This window comes from Rhipicephalus microplus, chromosome 2 (genome assembly GCF_043290135.1).
Source record: "Rhipicephalus microplus isolate Deutch F79 chromosome 2, USDA_Rmic, whole genome shotgun sequence".
Lineage (NCBI taxonomy): Eukaryota > Metazoa > Arthropoda > Arachnida > Ixodida > Ixodidae > Rhipicephalus > Rhipicephalus microplus.
Genome location: NC_134701.1, coordinates 90861931 through 90883208, shown reverse-complemented (window position 1 = coordinate 90883208; position 21278 = coordinate 90861931). Strand labels below are relative to the sequence as shown.

The 21278-nt window shown below is 43.5% G+C and overlaps 1 protein-coding gene across 1 annotated transcript in view; it reads left to right on the top strand.

The window, feature by feature from the left end:
- The first annotated feature begins 2987 nt into the window (after window positions 1–2987).
- The window catches only part of LOC119169816 (gamma-butyrobetaine dioxygenase-like), a 61826-nt gene continuing 43535 nt past the window's right edge, over window positions 2988–21278 (top strand). Inside the window, exon 1 of the mRNA XM_037420830.2 lies at window positions 2988–3144. The gene's annotated coding sequence lies outside the window, so the exon portion shown is untranslated. The remainder of the gene's footprint in view (window positions 3145–21278) is intronic.

The window sequence follows — 21278 nt, the reverse complement described above, 5'->3', positions numbered from 1 at the left end:
GCTGCTGTGATATACGCTGACGTAGGCACTGCAAGCAAAACAGCGCTATCATGGGGTGATTTTTCTAGAGATTCTGCATAATCATTGATTTCTAAGCGTCTATGGCCTGGTACTCACACTAGTTGTACAAGTCGCACATGTCTGGCCATGAGCAAATGAAATGTCTCTTAAAGTACACGATAAATTAGGGCAAGTTGATTGAACTGTACTTCATCGTCGTTATTTTCTAGCTCCATCACGCAGCATTATTATACTTGATAAAACAAATTGAAATTAAATACGTACTATCTCGCGATTATGCACCCTTTACATACTATCTATTGATGTCATCCATTGGCAGATTTGGAGTGGCCGACGAACTCTTCGTTGAAGCACTCCACTCTGGTGGAGGGCAACAGAAGGGAATTTACCAATGGAACACACGCGCTACCTCTGGAGTAAATGGCAAGGTCAGAATGTAACGCGATGCGCGCGTCTCTCCCTTGCATCAGTGGACACGCTTGGAAAAGCGGCGCTACGCTAGGAAAACGTGAGCTCCGACGCGAGGCGCAACTAAGGCGACCGGCATCCTTTGGCGCACCCAAACTGGGCACCGTTTCAAGGCGCGGGGCCCTTGCAACTTCCGGTTGAATCCACCGATTTTCGCGGAGTAGAAAAAGTTGCTCCGTGGAGTGGATCTCGCGATGGAGCTGCTCCAGGTCTGCCAACGGAACATACACGGAGCACTCTCAATCTACCAGTAGAATGGACTTGCTCCGCAAGGAGCAGAAGAGGGTATTACCGGAAGTGCTCCGAATCTGTCAATAGATGAGAGCATAAATGATTCGGGCGAGTGAATCGACAGGGACAACAGTACATGTGGAGGTTTCTTCTTATGTGGTTATAAAAGGGGAAAGAAGAGAAAAGTGAGCCCCGTAACTGTCTGCATCTGGTGCGACACCTCAACAGTAGCTCACAAAGGATGGGGGTAAGGAGAGATTACAAGAATAGGATGAAAAGGTATTTATATAGAAAGAGAGGCACAGGGACAGTGAGCGACAGAAGTAAAAAGAAGATAGGAAAAATGAACACGGTCGCAGGAGTCCGAGGACGGGGCACCACTGGCGAGAGTTCTTGTCGGCAACAGGAGATGGCGTAGGGCTGATCCTGTCGGCCAGAGCTACGCTGTCGTCGTCGTCGGGAACCAGCGTCAGGAGGTGGTGTAGAACCGACCCAGTCGGCCAGAGCTGCACTGTCGTCGGATATCGCGAGGGCACAACCGGTCGGCACGGAATCCAGTGAGCAAGTCTCGGAGGTTTTACAAGATGTACACATCTGCATGAGTCTAAATGCATTCGGAGGTATGACAACCGGTGTCTCATATTTAGGACATGAAGATTGCCCACTGCTGCGGGGGATACATTATTGTTAGGGAAGACCTACTTTGTAAACAGCAAGTTAAACATCTTAGAAATAACCTGAAAAAATACGATGGCTACTTATGTATTAGTTGACCAGTAAAGTGTGATTTATTACTTGGTCGTGGTGGTGAGGGTCATCGTTATCGAATTCCGCCATGTTGTTTCCACTTTGCAGAGATCCAAAGAAGCACACGACGAAAAAATAAGCCACAGCTTTGCCGCAAAGGCGAAGCAATGAATGCGATAGCAACAAAGTGGAATGTCACGCGAAGGGTGGCAAACGGATCAAAACGTGCCCCGCGTTGCTCAGCACAAATGACACACGAAACGTATTCACAGGTACATATGAATGCGAATAAGTGTCTCAGTGGCTACGTCGCTGTGTCTGAAAAACGCTCTCTTTTCGCAGACGGGGACGGCGTAGCGAATGCAGGGACATTTGTGCGCCCGGTAACCATTTTGAAATTGGCATACTCAATGCAGTCGACAGCGATTTCAGTGCTGCTCACCTTTCACGAAAGTTAATTATAGGCCTGCATTCCATATTTAGCGGGCAGGCAGTGGTATCTAAAGTTGCCTATTCTTGTACAAGGACATTTTTTGACAGACCGTAACTGTACGTGAAACCATATTATGCAACATGTTTTTATTGATTATGAAAGCTAATGTGCAGAAAAGGTATACAAAAAAGGGGAAAAAATAAAAAAAATATCAAAATAGTGTTTTTATTCTTCGTCAGAAATTTCCCTTGCATGCTCTTTTCTTAAAGTTAGCACGATTATATCTTTTGGTTGAAAATCTTTTGTAGTTTTATAAGTCGGCGTGCCGAAGAAGTAATACGGAATTTTGGGCGCTCTATCATAGCCAATTTTTTAAATAGAAACGTGCAAATTAGGCAAAAAAACTTTTCTGGTGAAATTTGAAAATTTTTATGAAAAAGTTTACTACGCAAAGAATTGGAATATAATTCATCGTAAGTGCAAGTATACTCATACTCAACTATACAAATGTGAGGTACGCAGCTTTAATATCTTTTGTGTAATTCATCCCGAAATTAAAAAAAAAAACAGAACAGAGCAGGTAAGCTTCGCACTCCACCTCTTCGTCATTATTGAGTTACTATACTCTGAAAACAAGTTGTGGTAAAGCACTTGCAAATTTCTTGTTTGCACTGATCAGACAACAATAAATAAAAATTTGAAAAAAAAATATAATAGGTCAGCCAGCCATGCGTTGTTCAATTTTACATGGAATCTACCTAGATACGAGGACAATCAGCGCACTCGGGAGCACGCTCACCGATGTTTACGTGGCATACTAGCGCTTATGTCTAGGACACAGCCTGAAGACTGTGGTGGAGCACATCGGTGAGTGTGACAAATACACCCGAAACTGATAGTCGCATTGAGATCTTTCTTGTTTCTTGATTAACAGCTTTAGGCGTCGACTAGCCTGTTATCGCTGTGCCCTCATCCTGACTTATCGTAGCTGGAGGGAAGAATGATAAAGTCGTGTTCGGCGAGCTCTCGCTGGCGACTTATCTCTGCGTCGCACGGCCCTCCACTGTTGTCCAAACAGGCGCAGCCTCCTCGAGCAGCCTTCCTATTGGTCAGCTTTCCTGGTAGAGAGTTTGGCCCAGGCCCGCACCTAAACTGCGGGGAACCGGCGCTTCGCTATAAATAGTTTTGCCCTGACCACCTCGTTTTCAATGGTTGCGCCAGTTCGGGACTAGACGTCAGGACGGGTGAGTAGCCTGTCGCATCCTCATTGCGCTTGTCTCGCGCGAATCTCTCTCAGGCTGTCGCCAGTTCTGGAGGCTATCGATAAGCTTCTTGTAACTCGGTCATTCACGCGTGAAGGCTGTCGTCGGCAGCACTTGTAGCTCTGCTATTTTTCCACCGGACGTTTTCTTGGAACTTTCCCATTCGATGTTCTCAGCAAACAAACTCTATAGTGAAGACATGAGTTGTGTCGCTAACCGGAGTGCGAGATATATTGAAAGCTTATTTTGCAGCAGCGTCATCTGAGACACCATGAGTGAAGTCGTTCTTTAGGTGCCGCAGACAAAGGCTTACGGTGACTGAACACTTCCCAGCTCCCAGCTCCGTTCAACAGTTACCGTGTCCGAATCATCTCAGTCTTACACAGTGCTTCAGTCTCACATAGGCTCACACAATGCTTCAGCTATACACTAAAGGCATTCAATAATAATAATATGCAGATCAACATACTGAGCGTATGAAGCCCACTTTTGTAACCTTTAGTTATTAATAGTACACAGCGATGAGTTGAGCCGACAAAATAGGCGGTTGTGGCTTTGTTATGTCACCTAATTTCGCTTCTAATACTGAATCGACATTGTTAGTTACATATACAGGGTACAAATCTAGAGGCGCTAATCGGAAGACGCTGTGCTCACACAAAATGCGTGCGCGATGCCATTCAGAATACCGCTCCACGTAGTTGCAAGCCATTAAATCATAGTTTAGTTCTGGAAAGTGACGGTTTGAAAGCGTTTGAAGACAATTTGAATTAGACATGGAAACCGCCCCGCAACCGCACTTGTGAACTAGATGTGCGTAACTTTTGCTTTCGGTTGGATGGGACCGTCTTGCAGGGGAGTGCATCTTGGTATCTGCGCAGCCGAGTTGATAAGATACAAGCATGAAGAAACGCTATCTCAAACTGTAAAAAACTATGCGCACGCAATGATATACCAGTCTGTAGTCATCTTGTTAAATGAAAAAAAAAAAACGAATATCGTTATTCCTGTGGGCAATGCATCTTTGTGATGTAGAAATACCTTTTAAACTTTGAATATGAATGAAACAGGCTTGTGGCATCGGCAGTTTCAAGGCGACAATGTCGGATTTATATTCTAACATTACTTGTAACCAGCTTTTGAACACCAGAGCCAACACGGCGTGGTTCTTTGTGCCACCGGCTGCAAGTTTCATTAGGTAGTTCATGGGCCGATGCACATAAAAAATTTTTGGCGCACTTTGTGAACACTAAACGGCTCCATATCACACAGTTCTAAAGCCGGTTTTTTTGTATGCTTATTTTCGTTGTTTCGCATGAAATGGATAATAACAGTGTCATCATGCACCTAGACTGAGCACTTAATCGAGAAACCATACAACTGCCCGTCGTCATAAGTCTAAAAGGCATGTCAGCAGGAGAAACCATTCGGAAACGTCGGGGCTCGGTTGAAATCGCGCTGTGTTATTAAGGCCAAAGCAAAAAGGGGGCAAAAATGGATCGATGTCGATAGTACATGGCCCTCGTCATGAGGAAGTTACGAACGAGATTGTTCATTTTCGTAAAGTGACATTAATTTCACATAATACTTGTAATAACTGTATTGCGCAACGTGACAATAATTTACAATATGACAGCAACCCATTAACCGAGAAAGTTGTCTCAAAACTCAAAAACAAATACAGCTATATTCTGGTGCAGCCTGTTCTCTTCGGCGCGCCTATCTGTGCACTGGAGTTATCGTGAAGTTCCATTATAATGTAATTAGGTATATAGATCCTTTTGTACGCCGCATGTGGCGCGGGCGTGTTGACAATATTCGCTATATCATGAAAGCAGATAATGACGCCTTGGAAAAGCCGTGGTATCGCTGTGACAAGGAAATGTGTTGAAATAGATAGCATTTAAGCCATGGCACTTCCCAAGTGACGGGCCTATCGGCGATGGAAAAATGTCCTGCAAGCTCCCTTCAGTGATAAGAACTTCAGTTCCCGTCTCTTATCACCTCCTTCAGCATCGCCCAGCCGTAGTTGTCGTCTTTCGATATCTACTTAGCCTCAATAAGTGCTTGCTGATGAGCTTGTCGTACATTCTAGATGAAAACAATAGTTGATAAGGATTCATGCGTAGCTAATAAAGTACAGAGATTGTGCGACGCTTATCACATTGAATACGGAAACACAGCCCCTCACCGTGATTGCGCAAGCCACTCTGCATTCTCTTTTATTACATCCCTCTGTTTTAGTTTAATAACTCCTTTACATTGCCTTGCGGCGTGGCGTACCACTGTGCTTATCAGCGCGTCGACAGATCACCTCGCCGAAGCTCGAGCGTTTGAGACTCGCGTTGCTTCTTTGAACATTTAGTAAACGAACTGCCACTGTGGCTATTTAGTGTACGCTTAACGGGCATGCTTGCTCTTGGCCCCGAGCAAACCACGGCTGCCATCGACGGCAGTCAAACACGTACCTTCGAGATTTGAAGGCCCGAACATTACCTGACAACCTCCCACGACGCGTCAATACTAAGTGCACTTAATTGGTCGCACTCTCTTCTCCTAATGACCCTGCCCCAAAGTGAACCTAAAGGTTATCACATATCGTTTTATTTTTCATAAAATGTATTTAAACATAATTTATATTTTGCATGACTTCCGGTGGCTTCGATTTTGGTGGAAAATTTGCAGATGCATTTCGTAACTAAGACTACAGGTATACATAACCACATTTCCTTTTTTTAGCACCTCTCGTTCCCACCTATTTATTCACCTCCCTTGTGCTTATTTTGTAACAACCGTGAAGCCTCCCTGCATTTGCTCCTCCTTCATGCCGCAAAATGTTTCTCACAATGGGAATTCGTAATGCCGCAACTCTATAAACATAATACCTTTTGTTGTTTGGAGGCTACTAAAATGCCAATCAGTTGCCAATTTTTTTTTTTCATAAGTCACAGATGTGGTTGGTAAAACACATTGTCATTTCACACTAAGTGCAGGGTAACGAATATGGTGTGTTTATTCTTAAAGAAGCTGTATTTTTGTTATTGGGCTTTAAATAAACACGGAGACTACAAGAACATTTTCTTTCTTAAGAGGAAGTGTCTTCCTAGCATCAGAAGTGCAACAAAATACCTCTACGCGCTTTTCATATTGCACGCTTGTGACTGTGACTAACCAAGCAAATCACTTCTGAGTTTTACGTTTCGAAAATCCTTCGTGAGTATGAGTCACATCGCAGTGGTAGACTATGCTTGTCGAAGAGGGCTCCCTCAGTGTGATTTGATTCATATGTGGTTTATAGCGTCTCCAAACCACCATTTGATTATGAAACCTGCCGTGGAGAAGGGCCCCGGAAATTTTGATCACCTGGGGTTTTTAAACCTGTGCTCTAACCTAAGCACACGGGCCTACAGCATTTTCGCCTCCATGGAAAATGCAGCCGCCGTAGCCGGGATTAGATCCCGCGACTTGCGGGTCAGCAGCCGTGTACGTTAGCCACGAGACATCTGTGGCGGGGTCTTCCTCAGTGTGTATCTGAATCAAAGTACACAGCGTTCTTGTATTACCTCTCTGCTCAAGTACAGCCACAGCGAATCGATTTTGCAACGTCTTAGATGGCATAGCAGCCGATCTCCCGTCAGAGAAACGGCCTGACCAATTCAAGATTTTAAGCGAACAATGAAAGCGAAGTGATTATGCAGGAAAACGCGTAAACCGTTTTTGCTAACATGCATCTTATCCGCATCATCCGTTTCTGCTAACATGTAACTTTGCTCTAACATTACGTTCACGCAAAACTTTTATCTGCAGTACGAGCGTCATGCGTCTATACTTGGACAGCACAATCAAAACTATCATGCATGCTATTCATTCTCTTACCGATGTGTCATAGAGTCCATCACTTCGTGAGACAGATTGAGACAGATATGCATACAGACTACTTGCAAAACAAAAGTACGTAACCTCGACTTGGGCAGAGCGCTTCCCATAAAAAGGGAAAAGAGCAGAATACTTTTGCCAAGTGAGGAAACAGCCAGGCCATTGAATAAGGGAGAGACGTGTCTTGGGCGTAGTGCTGATCTATTTACTGATGTCGATTGTCCTTGACGTGCAGCGGATATATCACGAATAGCATCTTGGCCACGCGTTGACGGTTTCGTAAAATTTTTCAGATGACTGTACACTAGTACTCTTTTTTTTTTCTGTCCTGTGTCGAATCAGCGCTGTTAAATACTTAGTTATATCGTTGTTAGGACATGCTCAGTCCCAATAACTTCACATGTAAAACAAATATGAAATATCAGCTTAATGTAGATTTTTTTAGTACTGAAGTATACTGTCTTATAAATCAGTGAAATAAAGGGTCAATAGACATTTGTGGTTTCCTTCGTAAGTTTTCTGGTTTTTTTTCTGCTTTCATAATTTATTAAAAACGTTGTGTCAAGTAAATGCTAAGTAATTTTAGAAAAAAATGTAATTCATGTTCACCAATATAACGTAGCAAAGAAGAGGCAACCGTTGTCAGAATTGTGACTAACTTCAGTTTCGGAACGTTAAACTTCAACAATTATAGGTGTCAGAATTAACGGCGTCACGTCTATACCTGTACATGAACATCTTCGGGTCTTTTATTCTGGCGTGTCTTTTTGTTGTTCTTGCGTCATCCTTTTTCAACGAAGATTTTTAATTTATATCATAAATTTTGTTCACCGTGGCCTTTGCTACCGTTACCACCTTACACCCGATTACGTCACACAAAAAATTAACGATGCGAAGCAGCAGTTACGCTTGAACGCACAAACTAGCATCAAGACGACATTTTTTATAAAATATAAAAAAGACGACATGCGGGATGATAGAGCTCTTACGGAGAAATGCAACATCTTCCTTCGTATTCCCGATAAAGAGTAGGTTGCAGCTGATTTGCATATGACACGAGGGCTTTAAATTACGTCACATGACCTTTCCTTGTCTTTGAGTGTGTTCCCCTCTCCTACAGTTGATTCGGGGACACTCATAAGTTCACCGCATAAGTTGATTGATATGTGGCGTTTGGCGTCCCCAAACCACCATATGATTATGAGAGACGCCGTAGTGGAGGGCTCCGGAAATTTCGACCACCTAAGGTTCTTTAACGTGCACCCAAATCTGAGCACACGGGCCTACAACATTTCCACCTCCATCGGAAATGCAGCCGCCGCAGCCGGGATTCGATCCCGCGACCTGTGGGTCAGCAGCCGAGTACGTTAGCCACTAGACCACCGCGGCGGGGCTTCACCGCATAAGTTAAAGACACTAGAGGAACAGCGGGAAAGAAACGTGAATTCTCGACCAAAGCAGCCAATTTCTTTTGCTGAAAAGGGTCGCGAAGCCGATCTGGGTTTTCCAAAGCGACCACAAAGCTATTACCACTATAGTAATGATAGTTTTGTGGTCAGAGTAATGGTGTACCATTATAGGTACGCCAGTATTATTATACCTTCAGAGTAAGGGTATACCATTACTCTGAAGTAATAATACAGCACACATCCCTCCCTCCCATCAGCATCTATGGTGTTTCATATTACAGGGCGGAATGGCAGCCAATGCTTTTGTTTAGTTCGTTCTGAACCCATTTCACCAATACAGTAGCATTCTGGCGCCATAGTGAAGTAGTAAAAGCACTGCTCTCGATGGGTGCTGTTGATTGCCTTTGAAGGGCAGAGGCTGCCGTATGATAGCCGCCACTGCAGATCCCGTTATTGCGCTATCACGCGTACAATGTAGTGCATATCCGGTTTCAAACATTCCGGTGTGCTACTGATCTGCACCGGCCTTATCTCGGCCGGTTCTGTTGAAGAGGCTCTCAGCACAGTAAACTGCAATGTTGAGACACGAGCATGTCGAGAGGTCGTCGCACCAACTACTGAATTGCATCCCTTGAAGTTGTTCCGTGCACAAAGTTCTATCGAACGCGTCTTCAAACCGAGCAGTTAGATATGAGTGGCCTAACGTTGATAAAGCGAATGTCCCTGCATTTATATCACTGAGACTGCTCATCTCATCCACCTTATCGGTACTTCTCCAATTCCACTTGTCCAGTGAACGCCTATTCTCACTGACAAGCGTATTGAATTCCTAGAAATCAGCCTTCATGTTGCAGTAATGACGATGTCCTATCGTATGTTTCTTTTTTTCGCTTCTACATGCACTTTCTTGGCCAGTAACTGACGCGTCACGCGTTCAGCACAACCAAGTGTCGGCATCGTTTGTTGACACAATATACAGCGTTGAGGAGCTGGCTTCGCAGAAATCGCTTCGCACAGGAGCTCGCTTCACTGTTGTCGTTGGTTCAGAGCAAAAAATGATAACTTTCTCCGCAATTGAAAAATTGAGAAAGATGAAAATAAAATAAATAGTAGAATATTTTGGCTCAATGCGAAAATCAAACTCTAGCCGTCTTTGTATCAAGCCGTCAATATATTTATTCACTGAGCCCTGTCATTGCTTAGAGCTGCTCTGGAAGAAAACATTGAATGAATGTCATGTCATGGAAAAACAGTCTTTACCATCATCATCAATTATTAACCCTCAAAGGCCCATGTTGGGGTATTAACGCACGTAATATCGTGTGACATATTTCTGAGGTCACCCCAGGCGTCCCAAGTATAATTGCTCAATGCAGGAGGGGGGGGGGGGTGTTAAAACTACTCACCCATTACAAACTGTACAGGCGTGCATGTGCACGTTCAACGATAAGGAAGAGTAGTGTCTACCTCGCCAATCGGCAACAAACAATTATGGCGTAGAGGGCACTTATCTAATGCGCATTCAGCGGATACGCCCGGATAGTTTGAAACAGCCAATGTTACACGCAAAAACGTTCCTTTTCTTGTAGTTTCAAACGATGCACGCGGGGCTCGATTACGCTATCACGATCTACTCTCGGAGGGGAAGCTCAAGAGTCCTCCAAGATTTTGTTATTGTTTTTGACCTGATGAAAGGAGATGGTGGTTAAAGGCGAAAAAAAAAAAACAAAAACGGGGGCGCTGCGAGTACCCAAGCAAAAAGTTAGAAACACATAAGGAATTGTTGGCGCACAAAGAAGGCACCAGCTACTCAACAGCTATTGAATAAATTGAGCATAGAACTCGCAACTTTCGCACACTAATACGAGGAGGCGGAGGTCGATAAACAAAAAAAAAATGGCAGCATATCCACGAAGTGAATGATGGAGAGTGGGGCGAAGCATTCGTCCGTCCATGCGTCCGTCTGTGTGACCGTCCATGCGTCTGTTCATGCGCCCGTCCCTGCGTTCGTTCATGCATCCGCCCCTGCGTCCGTTCATGCGTCCATCCATGCATCTGTCTGTGTGTCCATTTGTCCATATATTCAACACTCCAAGTCCCACCATCTCGCATCTTTTTATCATATATTCCCCATATAGAAGCACCGCCATTCAGTGGACATTCCAAGGACTAAACGAGAGGTGGCACACGCACACTTTCTTACGGCTTGCGCTTCGGGTCTACTTCCCACCTTCAACCACGTTGAGTTCATGGTATATACTAGTTCACTGTATTCATGGCACTGCGGCCCAATGCTCGCTAAACCTTTCTAAAACCAAGAAGGTTACGCCCAGCGAGTATAACGTAGCAACCTTTTGCTGTCAGATAGTACTCAATGTACATGCCAGTGGCTGCTAATGTGAAGTGAGAGACAGGAGTATTCAGCTTTTAATTTCTCACGGCTTGCGCTTCATATCTGCTTCCCCCCTTTAACCACCTCGAATTCATTCATGGTATATACTAGTTCATTGTATTCATGGCCCTGCGGCTCAACGCTCGCTAAACTTTTCTAAAACTAAGAAAGTTACACCCAGCGAGTATAATGTAGCAACCCTTTTTTGTCCGATAGTGCTCAATGTACATGCAAATGGCTGCTAATGGGGATTGCAGCATGCGCGTTGACTAAAAGCCGAATGCTCCTGTCTCTCATTCCTTATTAGCATCCATTGGCATGTACATTGAGCACTATTTTTTGTTGTTAAATAACGCACAGAAAAAATCTCTCACCAGCACCACCTTGAAGGTCAAATGTTATACCTATTTCGGGTATGTGCCACTGGTGGTTACGTACTACGAGAGACGCCCAAGCCACGCCATAAGGAGCTTCGCCCCTAAAGAATGGCTGATACCACGTACTGAGGAATTCGATGATATGCGAAGCACGAATGAGAATTGTTGATATGTAGCTTTAAAATCTGCACAACGTTACGAGGTGGAGGTGAATGATGCCGTACATGATTTCCGTGTCACGATTATCATGTTTGGATGCGTCGTTTACCTTCGTCATCTATTCACGTCACGTGATACTAAATTTAGTATATGGGGAGCTAGCGAAACGGCCACGAGCACGCTATGAGCGTGGTATGTTGTCACGTTCTTGCATGACACGCGTGTCAGGATTATCATGTTTGCACCAGACATATATTTCGTCATCCAATGACACCACGTAACACAAAATTTGGTATATGTGGAGCTAACAAAATGGCCGCGAGCGCATCATGAACAGCCCCATATACTCCAATGTAGCGTTCTCGCAAGCGCATGCCGCGCTGCGTTGCTTTGGCACATGCACGTTTCAGCACGTCTGGCGTCCCTCCGTCACGAAAAGAGGGAGACGCAGTGTTGTCTGGGTAACGCATCAGCGCGAAATGCAACATGTCGCATTTCGCGCTGGTTCCCGTCGGGCCGCGCCCACAGACGCTGGTCGCGTCTGGCGTCAGACTTTAGGGAGCTTAAGTTTTGCTAACGTAGCGTCGCTGTGCCTAGCGTGCGTGCGCGTCAACGCTACATTGGAGTATATTGGGCCCTTCATGATGCGCTCCCCGCCGTTTTGCTAGCTCCACATATACAAAATTTGGTGTTACGTGACGTCAATGGATGACGAAATATATGACTGGTGCAAACATGATAATCCTGACACGCATGTAATGTAAGAACATGACAACAGACCACGCTCATAGCGTGCTCACTGCCCTTTCGCTAGCTCCACATATAGTAAATTTGGTATCACGTGACATGAATAGATGACGAAGGTAAACGACACATCCAAACATGATAATTATCACACGGAAGTCATGTAAGACATCATTTTCCTACATCTCGTAACGTTGTGCTGATTTTAAAGTGACATATAAACCTTTCTTACTCGTGCTTCGCATATCATCGATTCCTACTGTACGTGGTATCTGCCAATTTTTTATTCAGACATGTACCAACTATTCCATCGTTCCAGTGACTAAAGGCGGCGTAGCAGAAGGTTGAGATGGCGGACGTGATGGTGATGTCACGAGCGTTTACGTCAGCGTCGCAAAGCGTGAACACGCGTTCATTAATTCATGACTACTGAGAGACCGAACTGCGTTGCAGTTTGATCACCATGTGACAGCTTCGGAGCACGGCTACATGGCACCGCCTGCGTCTCTGGAATGACAGAATAGCCCAACAGCGAGTTCTATTAAGGTTGAACAGTTTCAGATGTTTATAACACCAGTTATTCGAACTTGCTCAACGTTTTCAACAGGAACATGAGTACTAGCGAGCCCAGAAACGACAAGCTGATATGAAGCACTGTTGTTCGCGAGGATTGTAGCCCTTGCCATTGCTATGATATTTATTCGTTTATTTTCGAATACTGAAGCCCTATTCAGGGATATTGCAGGAGTGGGGTATATAAATACATCAGCAAAGAATAACAACAATATCACAACAATTTCTTCATAGATGAATATCGTCACCTCCTACACACAACCGGGTATAGCATGAGAAATAAATAATATTGTCACTCAAATGACTCTAAGAAATCAGATATATTCATTTCAGGAACAATACCAGGTAAATCGTTTCAGTGTACAATTGTCCTTATGACCTCTTTTCTTTGGTAGAGCACTAGCATACACGATGTAATTGCCATTAGATATCCGGCATGACGAATGAACGGAAGAGTGCAAAATTTTTAGTGAGTTGATATCGCGCACATTAAACACAGTTGATAACTTCAAAGATTTCATTGCAGATGATGGGGAAAAATTATGGTCATAGCAATAAAAAATGAAACGAACAGATTTCCTTTGTACAGATTCAATTTTATTAACGTCACACACTTTGTATGGATTCCAAACTCCCGAAGCGTATACTCTAATATAGAATGAACCTGTGTTTTCCACATTAGCAATTCGGTGGATTCCGGAGATGTAGCTGACGTACGCCTTAGTAACCTAAGTTCTTCAATGCTTTAGATGTAGTGTAGTCTATGTGGTAGGTCCATTACATGTTGTGAGTGAATATAACGCCAAGATTTTTGTATTTCTGTGCCCGGGCAACTGTGATGTTGCTGAAGGAATAAGGGTGCTGCGAAAAAAATTTGCTGTTGGTGAATGACACACTACAGGTTTTAGAAAGTTTGTGCGCATCTGCCAATCCGAGCACCATGAATAAAACAGCGAGAAAGAATCCTGAAGAGTGATGTGATCATTAGGCGGGGGATTACCTTATAAAGTACACAGTCGCTTGCGTAGAGACGAACTTGGGAGCTAATATTGCTCAGAAGATCATTTATAAAACTTTAAAATAACAGAGTACCCATAATGGAGCCCTGTGGGACGTTAGACGTAACTTTAAAGGCTGAAGATGGCTTGGAATTTGAAGAAACGAATCAAGAGCGTGAGTTTAGAAAGCTTACTATCTAGTCACCCAACTGCTGACTATTTAAAATTACCTCTAGTTTACATAGATTTGCTATGAATAACGGTGTCGAACGCCTTTGAAAAGTCTATAAATAAGGCGTCAATTTCATAACCAATGTCTAAAGTACTCATTTTACCATGTGAAAATTGTACAAGCTGCGTTATCGTGCTGAAGCCGCGATGAAATCTGTGTTTTATGCTGTTTAAAAACTTATTAGCCTCAAGAAACTCAATTATGTGTTTATGAATGATGTGCTCGAGCAGCTTTTCACCATTCGATGTGAGAGTGATATGGGTCTATCATTTGGGAGGAGCTGTCTGTTTTCTAACTTATGCAGAGGCAGGACCTTGGCTAACTTCCAGGACTCTGGGACTGCACTTGAATACAAAGATTTCTTTAAAATGATGGTCATATAATGTGAGCACCAGAGATTGTGCCGCACGAGAAAGTTCTTTGGAATAGTATCAGGGCCGGTACTTGTTCGCATCTAACGTAAATATTAATTTTAGGACACCATCTGTGCTAATTACCAGATGATTTAAGCACAGCTCTGGTTTAGGTTTTCTAAACAAAGGGAGGGCATTATTGTCATGTGTGAACACTGATTGAAAATAGATAATAAACGCATTAGCTATTTCAAAGGGGTCTCAAACAGCCGTGGTATCTATAATAAAAGAAACTGTATCGCTTTTGTGAGGTTCACAGAAGACCAGAATTTTTGACGGTTAGACACTAGTAAAGCAGAAAGTTCAACCTGGTAATAAAAGTTTCTAGCACATTCCATTTTATACGCATATCTATCACAGCGGTGTTCAAACGACAAATAACATTAGGCCTACCTGTCTTTTTTAAACGGCGCAGACGACGAATGCGACGTAAGTTTGCAGTAAGCTGCAATTAATTTATGGTAACTGTCGATTTTCGTTTGGTTTTGAGAAGATTGAATAATGGATAACTGAACCATATGCTCAAACGCACTGCCCAAAGTATCAACATGACCATGACTACATAGTGCTTGAAATGAATCAAAGTTCGAAGCAAGCATATCTGCGATAGAAGTGTCGTCTTCATGAAGGAATTCATTAAACTGCGTAATTCCTGGCTACCATTTATTTAGATGAGACGGAAGCGATATATGCACAGCTTTGTCGTCAGATATGGCATCAATTAAGTCGCATTCAAATGCAGTTTTAACTAAAAGTGAACTCAGGAAAACAAGGTCTAGGAGAGCGTTATGGCGAGTTGGGGATTGTACTATTTGAGGAAGATCCAGGGTTAGCGAAAAAGATAAAAGTTCTTTACAAATAGAAATTTCATGCCCAGTGCAACTTTTTTTTTTTGCCACTCATTACCCGGTGCATTGGAGCCCCCAATGAAGACAAGTTGAGAGGTGCTGAAGTCATGTTTGTGCATAATTGTGCTAAGTCTTTGCAAATATTCCAACGAGGCACCTGGTGCTGGATATAATACGCCAACAACTAAGGACTGTTTATTTAAACAGAGTTGGCACCAAGCATTTTCTACGTCAGGTGTGTCGGGGTGCACAAAAACAATTATATCAGTGTGAATAAGTAGCGCTGATATAATTGGTGATGCTGATATGACATGGTGATTGGAGTACGCAATCACCATGTCATTGGTGATTGCGTACTGCTGCCTAACCGGGTGAAATAAATTCACAATGAAACACTCAATAATGTAGCCAGGTCTCCGTTATGGCTAATACATGGGGAGAGTATGACGTAACAATGACGAGTAAAGGAACGAGTTTGTTAACAATACTTCTGGCATTTCAATACAAAATACTCAGAGTTTCAGAAATTCCTCACAGTGAACAAGAAGTTGTTTTAGTTTTCGAGGCAAACGGTTCTGTAGAGGTACCAGTAAAAGAACATTTTAAGACATCTGTGGTACTGTTCCAGATGTAGCACATGTCATCAATATAGGCATGATCGCAATGAAGCTTTACTCTTCATACTTTTTCTCGATAACTGGCAGTTCCGTCCCACAGTTTCTTTCGTAAGGTGCGTCCATTCGCGGATAGGTCTTCAGCTATGTAAATAAACTTGCGGGCATAGTACCCAACTACAATGGACGCTAGCCCGAACTGACAGCTGTATATCATGGGACTACGTATGTAATGTTTATAAAATTGGATAGCCGGCACGGCAACCACAATTGACATTTAACGAACATTAGTGTCTATTTGAAAATTAGCTCTGAGACCTGGTGTGATTTTGTAGTAGAATGCTCGATTGCCACGCCGAATTCTTGGGTTTGGTTCTGCTGGCACCCTGACGCTCATTCTTTGCCTTCGTCTGGTCAAAACAGTTGACAATAGGTTTTTTTCCTAATGCTCACGCGTTAAAATTGCGCATGTGTGCTCACGTCATTCCTAGATAGATACTAAGTGTTAATCACCTGTAGCACATAACCGCGTTCCATCGGCACATACTCGACCACAGTTATGTGCCACCATCTGTTCTTGAGAATGCGCTTGAGTCTTGTACGCCGTCCACACCTTCTTTTTTCTCCCGTGTCAGCTCCCCACTCGTTAAACGTTCACGTGCTACAGAATAACAAAAAGAAAGTAAATCACACGTCTTTCTATTCACTTTATTCCCACCCACACCACAATTCTTACAATACACGTAGAACAATTAACGTCTCCTCTACTTCCTCGACGACTTATTCCGTTGGTCTCCAATAAGGTCATGCGAAGCAATAAAACAAACCTTGAAATTTCCTTGCTTCAATCATGCAGAAAAGTCGCAAAGCTTTACCCTTTTTTTTTTTGCGAAGTGATCTTTTCCATTGGGTGACCACTTTCACTATTAGTACATCTAGCCGAAGGATGATTCAACTAAGATACGCTCTTACAAATATATATCCGCAGTGTCGTTTTGTGCATATGAACCCAGAGTAAAGCTTAATGATAGGCGATGCCGATAAAACCCATTCTCGTTGCCACAACCGCACATCGTGTCTTGAGTCGTGCCTCTGAGTGATTGATTGATTGACTGATTGATTGATTGATTGATTGATTGATTGATATGTGGGGTTTAATGTCCCCAAACCACCATATCATTATGAGAGACGCCATAGTGGAGGGCTCCAAAAATTTTGACCACCTGGGGTTCATTAACGTGCACCCAAATCTGAGCACACGGGCCTACATCATTTTCGCCGCCATCGAAAATGCAGCCGCCACAGCCGGGATTCGATCCCACGACCTGCGGGTCAGCAGCCGAGTACTTCAACCACTAGACCCCCGCGGCGGGACGAGTCGTGCCTCTGACCCGTTCTCCGACAGCCGCATTGACGATTATCGACCCCTATCTAGCACCGTCCTCTGAACTCTTTGCCAAAAACAACGTCATCATTCCAAGTGGAATTTCTCAAGCGATATTTGCAGCAACGCCTTTTCTGCGGCGCTGTCAACTTGCGAGCGCACTTGACTTTTACAGACAATTGTGGGTCAGTGGGCATCTTGCGGCTACATAAGCGAATATGTCGCCTTCAGTCTGGTCATTGGATACGCACATATGGTGATAACGTTCGCGAGGAGCACAGCAAATTCTTGGAAACCTTAGAAACCACTTAGCGTGTGAATCAGCCTGTCGCGCATTAATTTTTTTGTTGCTTACAAAAAACCTGGTTGGGAAGGAGAAGAGGGGCAGTGACTCGCATATAAACATAGGTATTATAATGTACACCCAAAAGCAAAAGTATACGAACCACGGAATCGCATGCACAAGTACCCATCCACGCCATCTACATAGTCACGAGTCGGGTGCCCTCAAGGGCATTACTCCCGAGAAATTCGTCAGGAAATTGGTCCAAACAAAAGACGCATTGCTATAAGACGGCGCCGATTCAAAAGGTATACGGACGTCAATAGATCGCATAATTTTGCTCACGGGTGTACATACAAACGGCCAAAGTTCGAAAGGTTAGTTCAAGTCCCCCGCTTCACTACGCTTGAGAATCAAGGACAATAAGGAGCACAAACGTAACTGTTGACTACTAAAAGAATGACAAAGAACGGATCGTCTAACCTTGACCTTACGCATTATAGAGATACAAAGAACGGGAGTGGAAGATTAGGTGACTCTCAGAAATGATTCTTCCAAACGATCCGCTATCGAGACTCCGGTTAGCTCCTCGGCGCCCAGCCAATAATGATACCAGGCCGGCTATCGTTATCGTCCTCGTCCCAGCTCGGAAACGTCCCGTTGACAACAATATTGGCTGAAGGGGTTCGCTCTCGGGACGTGTACTCCACCGAAGAGGTTGTTTGTATTTGCCGATCGCTACGCCAAGCGCTCTTTGGCAACTCGCAAAATACCCGCCCGTCTTGGACGGCACGTGCCGATGGCGCGTCACACTGCGCAGCATCTCGTGATCTCTAACTGCGCACAGGCTTCTGAAGGCAATCGTCACTCGGTGAGAATGAGGGCGATGGTACACAGTCAGACATGATCTGCCATTCCGATCTCCTTACCCAAGGTGAAGGGCGTGCCCTACACACCGAGAAAGTATGCCCTTGGTTATATAGGGTCGCCGTTGGTAGCTTCTTTAAGTGAAATTAGATCTTCTACGACCTTATATGGTGACGAAAACTTCAAGTTGGCTTCATGACTATTTACTGGTTTATCATCAAACGAGCTTTGAGGCATGAACGTTGCCCAATCTGTTAAGTTTTTCACAATCGAGAGTTGGGCATGTTGACGGCTTCTTATGGTATAATAATTGACGTCGAAACTGGAAACGTACCGCCAGAATTAAAGGACACAACACTGGACTCGCAAGTAAACTTATTTAGAAAAATAAATAACATGTATACAAAATAATGATTCATCAAAACAGTGCAATGTGCACATCTGCTGCAACACAACATGATTCACGTCTTGTCTAACTGATAGTGGTACTCTTCATGTATGAGAGCGATTGATGGAGGACTTATGCACTTCGATGACTTGGATTTATGGTTGACTTATGCTCTACTGTTCGCATCTACCCCGTTGTGCTGTCAATTACTCTACGAAAGCTTTCCGATCTATTCTACGCCAAAATTTAGACATCGTCGTAGCCCTTGATGATGATATGTGGGGTTTAACGTCCCAAAACCACTACATGATTATGAGAGACGCCGTAGTGGAGGGCTCCGGAAATTTAGACCACCTGGGGTTCTTTAACGTGCACCCAAATCTGAGCACACGGGCCTACAACATTTCCGCCTCCATCGGAAATGCAGCCGCCGCAGCTGGGATTTGAACCCGCGCCCTGCGGGTCAGCAGCCGAGTACCTTAGCCACTAGACCACCGCGGCGGGGCACCGTCATAGCCCTTGTCGTGTGAAGAGCATTAGTTCACAAAAAAAGATTGACGTCTCACTTATTACACAAGGTATAGCCACCTCCGTGGTTTTTTAGCTGCTAAAGTTTTCTGCTGTTGAATGAGTGACTGCAGAGTCAATTTCTAGCACTGGAGGCTGCATTGAGATACTTCAGAACACAAAAATGTTTCACAGTGACGTTGGCTGCACAGAGAGCGAGAGAATTAGATAAATGAGACCATTTGTGAATAAATTTTGTTCATTGACTGACTGAGACGGTGGAGGGTGGCAGTCGTTGTTGTCGTCGTCGTCGTCGTCGTCGTCGTCGTTGTTGTTGTTGTTGTTGTTGTTGTTGTTGTTGTTGTTGTTGTTGTTGTACCTCTTGCATTGGTAGCACTCACCCACAGAGGGTGATCGGCCAAGAACCAGGAGGCATGATTTTTGGGTTAGTTGATTATGTATTTCAAAGTATCCAATAGTGTGTGGAATGCTGGGCCAGTTGGTACAACATAATGTGGAAATCGACTCCGTGAGCAAGCGACGTCCTTGAAGGTTCTCGCTGGTGGCACGCACTGGTCAATGCACTGCAGGGATTCTGGGTGCAATCCGCAGTTTGGCAGCACGAGAATTCTGGGCAAATCGAAACACAAACTGACCAGAAAAATCATGCAAGCAGAACAGATTAAGGCGAACGCAAGCACGTGTATCAGTGTTCCTTCGGTAGCAATAAGAAAAAAAGGTGTCTTTTTTTAGCTGTTGAAGTAGATAAACGTATATCTTCTCTTCTTTTGGGGGAAGGGGGGTGGAACCTTGAAGCGATAATTGGTTGCGCCTGCGCGTTGCGTTCGTGTTCTCGTGCAATAAATGTTTTCTAATGAAAGTTCAGTTGTTAGTGAGCGTCTTTCCTGTCAAGTACTTTTCCTTCTACCTTGCGCGCTCATATATTTCCACATTATCCAATATAGTTTCAGTAACAAAGCAAATCATAAATGTTTTATGAAAATGCTACACGAACTGGCGGTCATGCAATCAGATAGCTTCGGAACAAGAAATAATAGTATCAATAGACTAACAGGGTAATCTTTTTGTTTCTATCATGTATACACACACAGCAGAGCAAACCTTCCTATGGCTACAACCTAATGTAATCCCTTCAAAGAATAAAATTACTGTCACTTTTATTTCTAAATCTAGTTCCTCAATTGGGCCTAGAAGGGGTCTTTTTCTATGATAAAAGTATCGTTCACAGAATAAAAAGAATTTATGTGTTGTTTCTTTTTCGTTGCAAGAAAGACATAATGGAAATGCTGTGAGTCCAGCTTTGTGCAAGTAATAATTCAGGGGGGAATTCTACAGCGTAATCTGGTTATAGTAATTTCTAACTGCCGAGATACGCACCACTGTTTATTCCAGCAAAATCTTACATGTAGGAACTCTCTGATTTTATCTAATGATAATTTGTCGATTTCCTTGTGAAAACAAACATTTCGATATCTGATTGCTGTTACGCAAGTGAAATCAGGTAAAATAGGGAAGAGTGGTGCGCTTAAATATGTTTTGGCTAACGAGCCTACCATCTCATTTAGATAAGCTTCGCAATGGCCAGGTACGTATACCGAGTGAAATTTTCACAAGTTTGCTGGTAATAAACAGCTAATCATACTCATTAATGTTAAATTTTTTGCTGCAGAGAGTGCAGCACTCACCGAGAGAGAATCAGTATTTATGACTGCTTCTGATTCGATTGCAGGAAGTTTGCGAAGTACTAGAACTATCGCAAACAATTCAGCCATGAATATAGGAGAATAGTCTGGAAATTGAACTGAAAAAGACTCGTCGAGTAAAAACACAAAATGCCTACTCTAGACTTTTCGTTTAATGGATCAGTTGCAAGAATGTTGTTGATGGACTGATGAGTCAAGTAATCGTGTAACTGATTATTTAAATATCGAAAAGGCATTTGTTTTGCATTAGTAGAAAAAATCTCAAATTCTATGATGATTTTAAATAAACACACTTGTTGAGGTAGTCTGATAAATATTTACATTCAGA